The following is a 17967-nucleotide window of genomic DNA, read 5'->3' on the forward strand; positions in this document are numbered from 1 at the left end:
CTCATTTTTTTTGCGTGTTACACACATGTTGGGATCTGTTAGTTAGGTTATTACACGACAGACTTTTGTTATATGTTACACATGTTATCAAATGTTGTACATATAGTGCTACATGTTACATATAGGTTGTTACATGTTAAGCCTAAGTTGCTACTTCTATGTTATTACATGATGCACATATAATGCATGTTACACAGTGTATGCATGTTGCTCATTTTTTTTGCCTTTTACACACATGTTGGGTTATGTTACAGTTAGGTTATTACATGATAGGCTTTTGTTATATGGTACACGTTATCAAATGTACATATAGTGCTACATGTTACATATAGGTTGTTACATGTTACACATGTTGCACATACGGTGTACATGTTACGCCTAAGTTGCTACTTCTATGTTATTACATGATACACATATAATGCATGTTACACAGTGTATGCATGTTGCTCATATTTTTTGCGTGTTACACACATGTTGGGATCTGTTAGTTAGGTTATTACACGACAGACTTTCGTTATATGTTACACATGTTATCAAATGTTGTACATATAGTGCTACATGTTACATATAGGTTGTTACATGTTACGCCTAAGTTGCTACTTCTATGTTATTACATGATGCACGTATAATGCATGTTACACAGTGTATGCATGTTGCTCATTTTTTTTGCCTTTTACACACATGTTGGGATATGTTACAGTTAGGTTATTACATGATAGGCTTTTGTTATATGGTACACGTTATCAAATGTACATATAGTGCTACATGTTACATATAGGTTGTTACATGTTGCACATATGGTGTTACTTGTTACGCCTAAGTTGGTACTTTTATGTTATTACATGATACACATATAATGCATGTTACACAGCGTATGCATGTTGCTCATATTTTTTGCCTGTTACACACATGTTGGGATATGTTACAGTTAGGTTATTACATGATAGACTTTCGTTATATGTTACACATGTTATCAAATGTTGTACATATAGTGCTACATGTTTCATATAGCTTGTTACTTGTAACACATGTTGCACATGTTACGCCTAAGTTGCTACTTCTATGTTATTACATGATACACATATAATGCATGTTACACAGTGTATGCATGTTGCTCATATTTTTTTTGCCTGTTACACACATGATATGTTAGGTTATTACATGATAGACCTTTGTTAGATGTTACACATGTTATCAAATGTTGTACATATAGTGCTACATGTTACATATATATAGTTACATGTTACACACATGTTGGTATGTGATACAGTTAGGTTCTTACATCTTAGACTTTTGTTATATGCTACACACATGTTGGTATATGTTACAGTTAGGTTATTACATTTTAGACTTTTGTTATGTGTTACACATATGTTATCAAATGATGCACATAGAGTTTATAATTTAAAACAAGGTTGTTACATGCTACGTTTATGTTCCTACTTGTATGTTATTACATTTTACACCTATGTTTTACACGTTACACACATGTTGTGATATGTCACAGGTCAGTTATTACATGTTACATATGTGTTAGATGTTACGCATATGTTATCAAATTCTACACATATAGAGTTACATGTAGGTTTTTACTTGTTACATATATGTTGCTACTTGTGTTTTATTACTTGTTACACATATCTTATGCATAGTACACAAGGTGGGCATGTTACACATATATTGTTACATGTGACTCATATGTTTTACATGTTGCACACATGTTGTGATATGTTACAGTTAGGTTATTATATGTTACACATATGTTACATGTTACACGTGTTATCAAATGTTGTGCATATAGTGTTACACATCACACATAGGTTGTTAAATGTTATACATAAGTTGCTACTACTGCTATTACTTGTTACATTTATGTTATGCATGTTACAAAGGGTATACATGTTACACATATATTTTACATGTCACTCATTGTTTTTACATTTTACACACATTATATTGCATATGCATATGTTATCAAGTGAAGTGTGAAGTAAACTATATTTATATAGCGCTTTTCTTTAGTGACTCAAAGTGCTTTACATTGTGAAACCCATTATTTAAATTACATTTAAACTAGTGTGAGTGCCACTGGGAGCTGGTGGGTAAAGTGTCTTGCCCAAGGACACAACGGCAATAATTAGGATGGCATAAGTGGGGATCGAACCCGGAACCCTCAAGTTGCTGGCAGGGCCACTCTACCGACCCAGCTATACCGCCCCAATGATATACATATGGTTTCACATGTGTCAGATAATGTTACATCCAGGTTATTACATGTTACACGTATAGGTTACTGCATGTTACACAAAGATTACATGTTTATTGTAAGTTATTACACATTACGCATAGGTTAGTACATGTTACGAAAATATTACATGTTACATGCAAGTTATTATGTTACATATAGGTTAGCACATTCTACACCTAGATTGAGGTTATTGCATGTTGCACATGTTGCATGTTACACAAAGGTTATTATATGTTGTACATAAATTGTTACTTGTTACACTGTGTTTTACATGTTACACATGTGGTGCTACACGATCAACACAGTTTAATACATGTTACACGTATGTTATTAGATACTACACTACACATAATTTATTCTGTTACAATAACGTGTTTTTACATGTTACACATGTGGTATTACACGATAAACATAGTTTATCACATGTTAAACATATGTTCTAATATGTTACAAATAATGGATTCCGCGTTTTGACATGTTACACATGTGGTACTACACGATAAACACAGTTTATTTCATGTTAAACGTATGTTATTAGATACTACACATAATTTATTCTGTTACACGTGTTTTTACATGTTACACATGTGGTATTACATGATAAACATAGTTCATCACATGGTAAATATATGTTAAAATATGTTACACATCATTTATTCCGTGTTACGCTAACATGTTTTTACATGTTACACATTTTGGTATTACTTGATAAACATAGTTTATCACATGTTAAATATATGTTAAAGTATGTTACACATCATTTTTTCCGTGTTACGCTAACGTGTTTTTACATGTTACACATTTGGTATTGCATGATAAACATTGTTTATTGCATGTTGGACATGTTATTCAGTAATGAAATATATGGCATTTTAAGTTAGACATAGTTTATTGCATGTTTTTACATAAATTTGTTCCCAAACTTGATACTTGAACGACGGAAGATAGTTTTCAAGCTCTAGTTTCTCCTTGGCACGATCGCCACGACCCCTGCTAGCCGAATGCTGGACTTCAATGTTTCTTGTCTACCGAGTTGGCGTGAGACTGTATGGTGAGACAGTTCCACTTCCTGTTCCATCTGAGAACTCGGACCAGCTCTGTACCAAACCCAAAAAATCGGAAGAGGAATACACGTCCGGCGACTCTCTCGATGCTTAGTTGCGTCAGTGTTATTGCAGGGGTGGGAGAAGAACGTCTGCGGGATCAAAGTCGTTTAAAAGCCGATTTAAAGGCCTACTGAAATTAGATTTTAACGGGGATCCTTGATCATTTCGCGATTTTGCCATATTTTTGCTGAAAGGATTTAGTAGAGAACATCGACGATAAAGTTCGCAACTGACTGTAGTCAGCTGGAGGTGTGTCTTAATGAAATTAAACAATGGATGTCCGCTAATTTTTTGCAACTTAACGCCAAATAAACGGAAACGCTGATTATCGGTCCTGCTAGACACCGACCTCTATTTGATAATACAACTTTAACATTTGACAACCAAATAATTAAACAAGGCGACACGGTAAAAATTCTGGGTATTATCTTCGACCCAACTCTCTCCTTTGAGGCACACATTAAAAGCGTTACTAAAACGGCCTTCTTTCATCGCCGTAATATCGCTAAAATTCGCTCCATTTTGTCCACTAAAGACGCTGAGATCATTATCCATGCATTTGTTATGTTTCGTCTCGATTACTGTAACGTATTATTTTCGGGTCTCCCCATGTCTTGCATTAAAAGATTACAGTTGGTACAAAATGCGGCTGCTAGACTTTTGACAAGAACAAGAAAGTTTGATCACATTACGCCTGTACTGGCTCACCTGCACTGGCTTCCTGTGCACTTAAGATGTGACTTTAAGGTTTTACTACTTACGTATAAAATACTACACGGTCTAGCTCCATCCTATCTTGCCGATTGTATTGTACCATATGTCCCGGCAAGAAATCTGCGTTCAAAGGACTCTGGCTTATTAGTGATTCCTAGAGCCCAAAAAAAGTCTGCGGGCTATAGAGCGTTTTCCGTTCGGGCTCCAGTACTCTGGAATGCCCTCCTGGTAACAGTTCGAGATGCTACCTCTGTAGAAGCATTTAAGTCTCACCTTAAAACTCATTTGTATACTCTAGCCTTTAAATCATGGGTGTCAAACTCTGGCCCGCGGGCCGAATTTCTCCCGATTTCCACCCAGACAACAATATTGAGGGCGTGCCTTGAAGGCACTGCCTCTAGCGTCCTCTACAGCCTGTCGTCACGTCCGCTTTTCCGCCATACAAACAACCTGCCGGTTCAGTCACATAATATATATGCTGCTTTAACACACACAAGTGAATGCAAGGCATACATGATCAACAGCCATAAGAGTCACACTGAGGGTGGCCGTATAAACAACTTTAACACTTTTACAAATATGCGCCACACTGTGAAGCCACACCAAACAAGAATGACAAACACATTTCGGGAGAACATCCGCACTGTAGCACAAAATAAACTCAACAGAAGAAATACCCAGAACACCCTTGCAGCACTAACTCTTCCGGGACGCTACAATATACACCCCCGCTACCACCAAACCCTGCTCCCCCAATTTTTATTTACATTTTATTTGATATGCCGTTGATATTTTTTACTCATTATTATAATTTGAAACTCGATTTTGTATGTGACTATAAAGCTACATAAGCCTTGCTTGTTTAATATTCAATGCAAAACTTGTTTGGGTCCCTATTAAAAGGTTAATTTGTTCAACTTTGGCCCGCGGCTTTGTTCGGTTTTAAATTTTGGCCCACTCTGTATTTGAGTTTGACACCCCTGCTTTAAATAGACCTCCTTTTTAGACCAGTTGATCTGCCCCTTCTTTTCTTTTTCTCCTCTGTCCCCCCCCCTTTCTTGTGGAGGGGGTCCGGTCCGATGACCATGGATGAAGTACTGGCTGTCCAAAGTCGGGACCCAGGATGGACCGCTCGCCTGTGTATCGGTTGGGGACATCAATCAATCAATCAATGTTTATTTATATAGCCCCAAATCACAAATGTCTCAAAGGACTGCACAAATCATGACGACTACAACATCCTCGGAAGAACCCACAAAAGGGCAAGGAAAACTCAAACCCAGTGGGCAGGGAGAATTCACATCCAGTGGGATGCCAGTGACAATGCTGACTATGAGAAACCTTGGAGAGGACCTCAGATGTGGGCAACCCCCCCCCCTCTAGGGGACCGAAAGCAATGGATGTCGAGCGGGTCTAACATGATACTGTGAAAGTTCAATCCATAGTGGCTCCAACACAGCCGCGAGAGTTCAGTTCAAGCGGATCCAAGACAGCAGCGAGAGTCCCGTCCACAGGAAACCATCTCAAGCGGAGGCGGATCAGCAGCGTAGAGATGTCCCCAACCGATACAGGCGAGCGGTCCATCCTGGGTCCCGACGAGCGGTCCATCCTGGGTCTCGACTCTGGACAGCCAGTACTTCATCCATGGTCATCGGACTGGACCCCCTCCACAAGGGAGGGGGGGACATAGGAGAAAGAAAAAGAGCGGCAGATCAACTGGTCTAAAAAGGAGGTCTATTTAAAGGCTAGAGTATACAGATGAGTTTTAAGGTGAGACTTAAATGCTTCTACTGAGGTAGCATCTCGAACTGTTACCGGGAGGGCATTCCAGAGTACTGGAGCCCGAACGGAAAACGCTCTATAGCCCGCAGACTTTTTTTGGGCTCTAGGAATCACTAATAAGCCGGAGTCTTTTGAACGCAGATTTCTTGCCGGGACATACGGTACAATACAATCGGCAAGATAGGCTGGAGCTAGACCGTGTAGTATTTTATACGTAAGTAGTAAAACCTTAAAGTCACATCTTAAGTGCACAGGAAGCCAGTGCAGGTGAGCCAGTACAGGCGTAATGTGATCAAACTTTCTTGTTCTTGTCAAAAGTCTAGCAGCCGCATTTTGTACATCTCTACGATGCTGATCCGACTCCACTTGGGATGGTTTCCTGTGGACGGGACTCTCGCTGCTGTCTTGCATCCGCTTTGAACTGAACTCTCGCGGCCGTGTTGGATCCATTATGGATTGAACTTTCACAGTATCATGTTAGACCCGCTCGACATCCATTGCTTTCGGTCCCCTAGAGGGGGGGGGTTGCCCACATTTGAGGTCCTCTCCGTTTCCTTGCCCTTATGTGGGTTCTTCCGAGGATGTCGTAGTCGTAGTGGTTTGTACAGTCCTTTGAGACATTTGTGATTTGGGGCTATATAAATAAACATTGATTGATTGATTGATTGATTGATCATTGATATATAAACTGTCAGACTGCGTGGTCGGTAGTAGTGGGTTTCAGTAGGCCTTTAAGGGAAAAAAGAGAAAACTCTGTCGTCCTGCTTCCAATTAAAGCCGAACTAAACGTTCTGTCGCTCCTTTGACACTTCTCTTTGTTGCACTCCCGGCGTCTTCCCTGCCTGTGACAGATGGCGCTGTCCTTTGAGCTCCATCAGCCCCTGACCTCTAAAGCGCACTTTAGCTTTTCACCATTGAATGTTTAAACGAGCGGAAACAAGACTTTTAAGGGAAGTACCAGGTGGAGTCTCTGCGGGGTCGAGAGGCGGCGTTATCGCGCGGCGCACGTTGACACCAGGAAGTGGGCTGGTCCCGGCCAAGGTGCTCGTCGCCTCGCCGCCTCCTCGGCCGTCGCTTCGCTGGCTCCTCCGCATGAGTCCAATTCACACCCCGCTCGTCTGCGGGGAGCTTGTCGGCGCCTTCAAAATCAATGGACCGCTTCCAACCTGCTGGGGTCGCCGCCGGGTTAACTTCCCCCCGTTGTGTCAGAGCAGCCGTCTTGTGGCAGGGACTTGTGACACTCTGCCTTTAGTTCCGCTCCGTCCCAAGACTCTTCCACTTTCGCCCTTCGCCCGTCTCTTCAACTTCTTAACAACGCTACTTTCTCACCTCACCGGCGGTCTTAAAGTGCTCCGAGTCAACCCTGCTGGGAACACACACGGTTTTGTGTGTGTCTGCAGCTTCAAAGGGGAACATTATCACAATTGCAAAAGGGTTAAAAACAATAAAAATCAGTTCCCAGTGGCTTGTTGTATTTTTTGAATATTTTTTGAAAATTTTTACCGGTCCCCGAATATCCCTAAAAAAAGCTTTAAAGTGCCTGATTTTCGCTATCTTCGAAACCACCATCCCTTTCCCTGTGACGTCACACAGTGCTGCCAATGTAAACAAACAATGGGAATAGCACAGCAAGATATAGCGACATTAGCTCGGATTCAGACTCGGATTTCAGAAGGGATTCAACAGATTACGCATGTATTGAAACGGATGGTTGGAGTATGAACGTATTGAAGAAGAAACTGAAGCTATTGACGCTATTCATAGCCATAGCATGGCCGAATAGCTGCGTTAGCATCGCCAGTAAAATGTGCGGACCAAACGATCGGGACTTTTGCATCTTGTGACACTGGAGCAACTTAAATCCTTCAATTGGTAAGTGTTTGTTTCGCATTAAATGTGGGTGGAAGGAAACGTAGTAGTTGCAAATGCATCTGCAGGTTATCCATACATCTCTGTGCCATGTCTGCTTTAGCACCGCCGGTAAATAGCATGTTAGCATCGATTAGCTGGCAGTCAACATCAACAAACTCACCTTTGTGAATTCGTTGACTTTATAGTTGCAAATGCATCTGCAGGTTATCCATACATCTGACCGGGATCTTCAGCTCTCACTGGATCAGTTTGCAGCCGAGTGTGAAGCGACCGGAATGAGAATCAGCACCTCCAAGTCCGAGTCCATGGTTCTCGCCCGGAAAAGGGTGGAGTGCCATCTCCGGGTTGGGGAGGAGACCCTGCCCCAAGTGGAGGAGTTCAAGTACCTAGGAGTCTTGTTCACGAGTGAGGGAAGAGTGGATCGTGAGATCGACAGGCGGATCGGTGCGGCGTCTTCAGTAATGCGGACGTTGTACCGATCCGTTGTGGTGAAGAAGGAGCTGAGCCGGAAGGCATGGCTCTCAATTTACCGGTCAATCTACGTTCCCATCCTCACCTATGGTCATGAGCTTTGGGTCATGACCGAAAGGATAAGATCACGGGTACAAGCGGCCGAAATGAGTTTCCTCCGCCCTTAGAGATAGGGTGAGAAGCTCTGCCATCCGGGAGGAACTCAAAGTAAAGCCGCTGCTCCTTCACATGGAGAGGAGCCAGATGAGGTGGTTCGGGCATCTGGTCAGGATGCCACCCGAACGCCTCCCTAGGGAGGTGTTTAGGGCACGTCCAACCGGTAGGAGGCCACGGGGAAGACCCAGGACACGTTGGGAAGACTATGTCTCCCGGCTGGCCTGGGAACGCCTCGGGATCCCCCGGGAAGAGCTAGATGAAGTGGCTGGGGAGAGGGAAGTCTGGGTTTCCCTGCTTAGGCTGTTGCCCCCGCGACCCGACCTCGGATAAGCGGAAGAAGATGGATGGATAAACCATGTACTTACACTCTCGTTTGGCTCGTCCCGTATCCCCTCTGCATCCAAACAGTAAACCAAATCCAAATCCAAGCCTGACAAGGTGTTATGTTTTAGTTTCTAATAACATATGACTCTCATTTGCAATGCAGTAGCACTTCCAAGACTTTAGATGGCAATAATGTATAAGCTTCAGTATCTATGGTACGTTGTCTCCAGAAAGCCTAATGTGTTGTGTTGCTCCCTACAAAGTGTTTGTGCTGTAAGTCCTGTGCTTATTGCACACCAGCTGTTTGATCGTAACATTCATCTTAGTTGTAGTTTTTGTTACAAAATCGATATTAAAAAGTCCATTCTGCTGTTCAAGTGGACTCTCAGGTACCCAGCTACTACCACCGCCCGGCCCTGGATGTTGATGGGCTCGTAGTATCCACGGAATTCGGTCGGTGGCTATAAAAGAAACACAATCCAGTACCTGAGTTGAATTACTGACTAAAGTTGGGCGAGTAAGACAACTAACAAGTCTGTCGTACCAAAGCGGTGCTTTTAAGAACCCTTCCGATCTGTTAAGTCGCCGTGGAGACGAGCCTCCGCTGAATAATGTAAGTTCATGTCGAGCGCGGCGGCAAAACAGGAAAAAAACGGTAATTTTACCGATGGTTAAACGCGTTCACGTACGTGAACCTCCCCTCCTCGTGCGCTGTAAATATTTATATTGCGGACCCTCGGCGAGCCCCTTTGTTCCATCTGCCGGCCCGGTTCTTTTGCGTCCCGGTTAATAATGCACGCGGTCTTGTTGGAAGACGTCATGTGTGTTTTGGTAATCTAATGTTGAGCCACGTCGGAGAGTTGCCACACAACATAAACAACAACAAAAGATGGATTCCTAGATTGGGACGTGGAGCGTTGAATTATGGATGATTTGAGTATGTTAAATAAAGTCATGCAGATGGTTCTAGAACGTGGAGCTAGGGTCAAAAATAAATAAAGCAGTACACAAATTCAACCAACTTGGTCCCACATAGCACAACCTGCTTAATATTTTATTATATCTGCATGAAAGCACACTTGTATGTGAATTATATATCTTTTAAATACAATTAGATTTCACTTTTAAAAAAAGAAATAAAATGTAATTTAAATACTTCATTTTAGAATTCACATATTACAACATATATATTTATTTTCCACCTACTAAAATTATATTTTGGTAAACTAATGAATAAATAAACTAATTTCAAAGTGAATGTAAAAAAATAATCATATAAATAAACATGATTTATGTGTTTACTTACAATATGAATATTTTAAATAAGTTTTTTTTTTAAAATACCAAACAAAAATTCTACCCGCTAAAATTTTACTAGTTTCAAAGTAAATATTGCATATTCTGTGTTTGCCACATAAAAGACAATAGTTGTCTTTGATAAAAAGAGCATAAAGCAAACAATAATAAAAACTTACAATTTACAGGTAGATTTGGAGTTGATCTTCTAATTTAGGGAATTGAAAGTAAAAAAACACATTTTTGAGTGTGGCCCTTTCTCAAAAAACAATAATGAATTAAAATTAATGTTATGAAATATAAACTTACAAAAGGGGGCCAATTACATCACGTCAAATTTTTCACTTCAAAATTGTTTAGGGGGGAACATATTGCCAGCATAAATAATTCTAAACTAAATCTGTTTAAATTCTTTATGAGATGATAGTAAAAATGTAAAACACTCTCTGATTGATTAACTTTGTATTTTTTTTGTTGTTGTATCCACTTTGGACTGGACTCTCACTATTATGTTAGATCCACTATGGACTGGACTCTCACTTTTATGTTAGATCCACTATGGACTGGACTCTCACAATATTATGCTAAATCCACTATGGACTGGACTTTCACACCATTATGTTCGATCCACTATGGACTGGACTCTCACTATAATGTTCGATCCACTATGGACTGGACTCTCACTATTATGTTGGATCCACTATGGACTGGACTTTCACTATTATGTTAGATCCACTATGGACTGGACTCTCCCACTATTATGTTAGATCCACTATGGACTGGACTCTCACAATATTATGCTAAATCCACTATGAACTGGACTTTCACACCATTATGTTGGATCCACTATGGACTGGACTTTCACACCATTATGTTAGATCCACTATGGACTGGACTCTTACTATTATGTTGGATCCACTATGGACTGGAATCTCACTATTATGTTGGATCCACTAAGGACTAGACTTTCACAATATTATGTTAGATCCACTATGGACTGGACTCTCACCATTATGTTAGATCCACTATAGACTGGACTCTCACTATTATGTTGGATCCACTATGGACTGGACTCTCACTATTATGTTAGATCCACTATGGACTGAACTCTCACTATTATGTTAGAGCCACTATGGACTGGACTCTCACTATTATGTTAGGTCCACTATGGACTGGACTCTCACAATATTATGTTCGATCCACTATGGACTGGACTCTCACAATATTATGCTAAATCCACTATGAACTGGACTTTCACACCATTATGTTAGATCCACTATGGACTGGACTCTCACTATTATGTTAGATCCACTATGGACTGAACTCTCACTATTATGTTAGAGCCACTATGGACTGGACTCTCACAATATTATGCTAAATCCACTATGAACTGGACTTTCACACCATTATGTTAGATCCACTATGGACTGGACTCTCACTATAATGTTCGATCCACTATGGACTGGACTCTCACACCATTATATTAGATCCACTATGGACTGGACTCTCACTATTATGTCAGATCCACTATGGACTGGACTTTCACAATATTATGTTAGATCCACTATGGACTGGACTTTCACTATTATGTTAGATCCACTATGGACTGGACTCTCACAATATTATGTTAGATCCACTATGGACTGGACTCTCACAATATTATGCTAAATCCAATATGAATTGGACTTTCACACCATTATGTTGGATCCACTATGGACTGGACTTTCACACCATTATGTTAGATCCACTATGGACTGGACTCTTACTATTATGTTGGATCCACTATGGACCGGAATCTCACTATTATGTTAGATCCACTAAGGACTAGACTTTCACAATATTATGTTAGATCCACAATGGACTTGACTCTCACCATTATGTTAGATCCACTATGGACTGGACTCTCACTATTATGTTAGATCCACTATGGACTGGACTCTCACTATTATGTTAGATCCACTATGGACTGAACTCTCACTATTATGTTAGGGCCACTATGGACTGGACTCTCACTATTATGTTAGATCCACTATGGACTGGACTCTCACAATATTATGTTCGATCCACTATGGACTGGACTCTCACAATATTATGCTAAATCCACTATGAACTGGACTTTCACACCATTATGTTAGATCCACTATGGACTGGACTCTCACTATAATGTTCGATCCACTATGGACTGGACTCTCACTATTATGTCAGATCCACTATGGACTGGACTTTCACAATATTATGTTAGATCCACTATGGACTGGACTCTCACTATTAAGTTAGATCCACTATGGACTGGACTCTCACAATATTATGCTAAATCCACTATGAACTGGACTTTCACACCATTATGTTAGATCCACAATGGACTGGACTCTCACTATTAAGTTGGATCCACTATGGACTAGACTCTCACAATATTTTGTTAGATCCACTATGGACTGGACTCTCACTATTATGTTGGATCCACTATAGACTGGACTCTCATTATTATGTTGGATCCACTATGGACTGGACTTTCACAATATTAGGTTAGATCCACTATGGACTGGACTTTCACTATTATGTTGGATCCAATATGGACTGGACTTTCACAATATTAGGTTAGATCCACTATGGACTGGACTCTCATTATTATGTTGGATCCACTATGGACTGGACTTTCACAATATTATGTTAGATCCACTAAGGACTGGACTTTCACAATATTATGTTAGATCCACAATGGACTGGACTCTCACTATTATGTTGGATCCACTATGGACTAGACTCTCACAATTTTTGTTAGATCCACTATGGACTGGACTCTCACTATTGTGTTAGATCCACTATGGACTGGACTCTCACTATTATGTTAGATCCACTATGGACTGGACTCTCATTATTATGTTGGATCCACTATGGACTGGACTCTCACTCTTATGTTAGATCTACTATGGACTGGACTTTCACATCATTATGTTAGATCCACTATGGACTGGACTCTCACAATATTATGCTAGATCCACTCGACGTCCTTTGGACCGGTCCCCACATCTGCGGTCCTCTCCAAGGTTTCTCATTGTCCCATTAGGTTGAGTTTTTCCTTGCCCTGATGAGGGATCTTAACCGAGGACGTCGTTGTGTCTTGTGCAGCCCTTTGAGACACTTGTGATTCAGGGCTATATAAATAAACATTGATTGAATGATATTAATGATCAATTAAACATACATTACATTATTAATGTAGTATGTAATCATATATATTTATATAGATAAAGTTACTTTGGCCCCCAGCCACATTTTTTAAAACCCAGTCAAAAAGTGTGGACCTGCCCTTGGTCTTGGTAGCTGTTTGGTCTGGGACTTCCTTGCCCTTCCTTCCTTTTTTTTTTTTGCGAACACTTTGTCCAAGCCGGCGGCGAGGAGGCACGAGCGTGTTTTTTTTTTTTGTTTTTTTTTTCGCGAGCACATCATGATGCCCACCTCAGCGAGGCCGGTTCCTCTCAGCGTTGTGCCGCGCTCCGCGTGGGCCGCCGCTGTATAAATAACACTCTCGGAGCAATTCAGAGAGGAGGAGAGGAGAAAAAAAAAAAAAAAAAAAGGACACGGGAGAAGAAAATAGGAGAGAAGGAATGGAGATGATGGGATTGATATCCACAACCGCAGAGAATGTGCCGGCAGAATATCCATCCATCCATTCTTTTTCTACCGCTTATTCCCTTTTGGGGTCGCGGGGGGCGCTGGCGCCTATCTCAGCTACAATCGGGCGGAAGGCGGGGTACACCCTGGACAAGTCACCACCTCATCGCAGGGCTAACACAGATAGACAGACAACATTCACACACTAGGGCCAATTTAGTGTTGCCAATCAACCTAATTGCTCCTTATATGGTGACGCTTTAGCATGGGGGAAGAAGAGGGTGAGGGATGGATGTGGAGATGAGCTCTTCAACATCGTGTGTGTGTGTGTGTGTGTGTGTGTGTGTGTGTGTGTGTGTGTGTGTGTGTGTGTGTGTGTGTGTGTGTGTGTGTGTGTGTGTGTGTGTGTGTGTGCGCAGTCATGAGGTGGCCTTCTCAGGCGTACTTGTATGACACCATCAGTGTGAGTCACCGGCAGCATGATTAATAGCGTTTGGAGCAAACAGTCAATTTGCTGACGAGAAAACATCCGAGATGATTTTTTTTTTTTTTTCTACTTGCTGGTTGCTGCACCGAACAGGTCTTGGTATTTATTATACACCTTTGTGCAGGGCCGGCCCGTGGCATAGGCCGTATAGGCAAATGCTAAGGGCGCCGTCCATCAGGGGGCGCCACACCAGTGCCACAAATGTTGGAGAATAAAATATTATGTTAGATCCACTATGGACTGGACTCTCACAATATTTTGTTGGATCCACTATGGATTGGACTCTCACTATTATGTTGGATCCACTATGGACTGGACTCTCACTTTTATGTTAGATCCACTATGGACTGGACTTTCACTATATTATGTTAGATCCACTATGGACTGGACTCTCACTATTATCTTAGATCCACTAAGGACTGGACTCCCACTATTATGTTGGATCCACTATGGACTGGATTCTCACTATTATGTTAGATCCACTATGGACTGGACGTTCACACTATTATGTTGGATCCACTATGGACTGGACTCTCACTATTATGTTAGATCCACTATGGACTGGACTTTCACTATATTATGTTAGATCCACTATGGACTGGAGTCTCACTATTATGTTGGATCGACTATGGACTAGACTCTCACTATTATGTTAGATCCACTATGGACTGGACTCTCACTATTATGTTAGATCCACTATGGACTGGACTTTCACACCATTATGTTAGATCCACTATGGACTGGAATCTCACTATTATGTTAGATCTACTATGGACTGGACTTTCACTCAATTATGTTGGATCCACTATGACTGGACTCTCCCTATTATGTTAGATCAACTATGGACTGGACTCTCACTATTATGATAGATCCACTATGAACTGGACTCTCACTATTATGTTAGATCCACTATGGACTGGACTCTCACTATTATGTTAGATCCACTACGGACTGGACTCTCACTATTATGTTAGATCCACTACGGACTGGACTCTCACTATTATGTTGGATCCACTATGGACTGGACTTTCACTATTATGTTAGATCCACTATGGACTGGACTCTCACTATTATGTTAGATCCACTATTGACTGGACTCTCACAATATTTTGTTAGATCCACTAATGACTGGACTCTCACTATTATGTTAGATCCACTATGGACTGGACTCTCACTATTATGTTGGATCCACTATGGACTGGACTCTCACTATTATGTTAGATCCACTATGGACTGGACTCTCACTATTATGTTAGATCCACTATGGACTGGACTCTCACTATTATCTTAGATCCACTATGGACTGGACTCTCACTATTATGTTAGATCCACTATGGACTGGACTCTCACTATTACTTTAGATCCACTATGGACTGGACTTTCACACTAATATGTTCGATTTTTTTTATGTTAGATTTTTTTAATTTATTTTTTTTCTACTTGCTGGTGTCTGCACCGAACGGGTCTTGGTATTTATTATACACCTTTGTACGAGCCGGCCCGTGGCATAGGCCGTATAGGCAAATGCTAAGGGCGCCATCCATCAGGGGGCGCCACACCATTGCCACAAATGTTGGAGAAAAAAAATAAAAAATAAAAAAGTTGGTACTATTCTTTATATATACAAAAAAATAATCCCACGTTAATTACAATACAAAGTAAAGCCTATTTAATATAAATATTATTTGTTACAACATTAAGTTGACTGATTGATTAATTTTGTCTTATTAAGTCAATATTTACCAAGTCAAAATAATGACATACTTAGTATCTCTATATATTGCCACTCAGCAAATAGAGCGGAAAACACAACCAGAAATTGTAGGCTTTTTCATGCGACGAAGCCGGCCTACTTCACCACAGTCTGTAGTCTATTGCCCCCCCCATGAGATGAAATGGAGACGTGATGGTGGCGACAGGCCAAATTACACTGTGCCTTACACCCACCCAGCCCCTTCCCCGTTCGTCCCCCTGCAGAGACACTACCTTAACGATTAAAAACGGTACTATACTGCTTCTGAAAAATACAGATCCCCCGAACATGACGCAACGCACGTGGCCGGTGTACTTACAAGCAGACACACTGCGGAGTAGGGTTGTACAATATACCGGTACTGGTATAGTATCGTGGTACTAATGAATCAAAAACGGTACTATACTCTGTTCGCCATTTTTTTTTTTTTTTTTTCAGGCATGCTGGTTTACGAACAGAGGAGCATGTTCGGCAGCGCACAATCACAGAGTACTTAAAAACAGACAGTGTGGACAGAAAAGGGAGAACTGACGCATTTTGGCTTAAAAACTAAGGATAAAAGTGGAGTTATAACACTGAAACAACCTCAGGGAGAGGTGCTTTAAGGCATGGTTAGCTAGGTAGAAGCTATTGCTTTAGCTACTTCGATATTACTAATGCTGGCCTCCATGGCGACAAATAAAGTAAGTTTCTTACAAGTATCATCCCTGCAGGACGAGGAATAGCTAAACATGCTTTACTACACACCGTAGCTCACCGGCATCACAATGTAAACCAGGGGTCTCAAACACGGGGCCCGTGAGACCTTATTTTGCGGCCCCCACCTTAATATGAAAGATTAATGTTAGTGCAGCCCGCAAGTTTTATATGAATGGTGATTGACAGCATTTGGGTTCAAAATGGCTCTTTCAACGTTCTGGGTTGCCTACCCCTGCATTAGTGGAAAAGCGGCGAATGAGTGAAAGCGACAGAGACGTTGCCATGGAAACGAGGATTTTCTCACGTGCCTGGCTGCAGTCACACCGCGACGCCTGTCCGTCCGTAAGAACAGTCCCCGAAAACCTGGACCATCGACATTACGTCTTGTGAATCGATATCGCTAAATGGTTAGCTAGGTAGCAGCTATTGTTTTATCTACTTCGATATCACTAATGCTGGCCTTCATGGCGACAAATAAAGTAAGTTTCTTACAAGTATCATCCCTGCAGGACGAGGAATAGCTAAACATGCTTTACTACACACCGTAGCTCACCGGCATCACAATGTAAACCAGGGGTCTCAAACACGGGGCTCGTGAGACGTTATTTTGCGGCCCCCACCTTAATATGAAAGTTTAATGTTAGTGCAGCCCGCAAGTTTTATATGAATGGTGATTGACAGCATTTGGGTTCAAAAGGGCTCTTTTAACGTTCTGGGTTGCCTACCCCTGCATTAGTGGATAAGCGGCAAATGAGTGAAAGCGACAGAGATGTCGCCATGGAGACGAGGGTTTTCTCATGTGCCTGGCTGCAGTCACACCGCGACGCCTGTCCGTCACTAAGAACAGTCCCTGAAAACCTGAACCATCGACATTACGTCTTGTGAATCGATATCGCTAAATGGTTAGCTAGGTAGCAGCTATTGTTTTATCTACTTCGATATCACTAATGCTGGCCTCCATGGCGACAAATAAAGTAAGTTTCTTACAAGTATCATCCCTGCAGGACGAGGAATAGCTAAACATGCTTTACTACACACCGTAGCTCACCGGCATCACAATGTAAACCAGGGGTGTCAGACACGGGGCTCGTGAGACTTATTTTGCGGCCCCCACCTTAATATGAAAGTTTAATGTTAGTGCAGCCCGCAAGTTTTATATGAATGGTGATTGACAGCATTTGGGTTCAAAATGGCTCTTCCAACGTTCTGAGTTGCCTACCCCTGCATTAGTGGATAAGCAGCAAATGAGTGAAAGCGACAGAGACGTCGCCATGGAAACGAGGGTTTTCTCACGTGCCTGGCTGCAGTCACACCGCGACGACTGTCCGTCAGTAAGAACAGTCCCTGAAAACCTGGACCATCGACGTTATGTCTTGTGAATCGATATCGCTAAATGGTTAGCTAGGTAGCAGCTATTGTTTTAGCTACTTCGATATCACTAATG

The 17967-nt window shown here is 41.6% G+C and overlaps 1 protein-coding gene across 1 annotated transcript in view; it reads left to right on the forward strand.

Moving 5' to 3' along the window:
- Positions 1 to 17967, forward strand: part of LOC133560990 (glutamate receptor ionotropic, NMDA 2A-like) — a 317949-nt gene that overhangs the window by 206782 nt on the left and 93200 nt on the right. The window lies entirely within an intron of this gene.

The sequence above is a fragment of the Nerophis ophidion genome, linkage group LG01, assembly GCF_033978795.1.
Source record: "Nerophis ophidion isolate RoL-2023_Sa linkage group LG01, RoL_Noph_v1.0, whole genome shotgun sequence".
Lineage (NCBI taxonomy): Eukaryota > Metazoa > Chordata > Actinopteri > Syngnathiformes > Syngnathidae > Nerophis > Nerophis ophidion.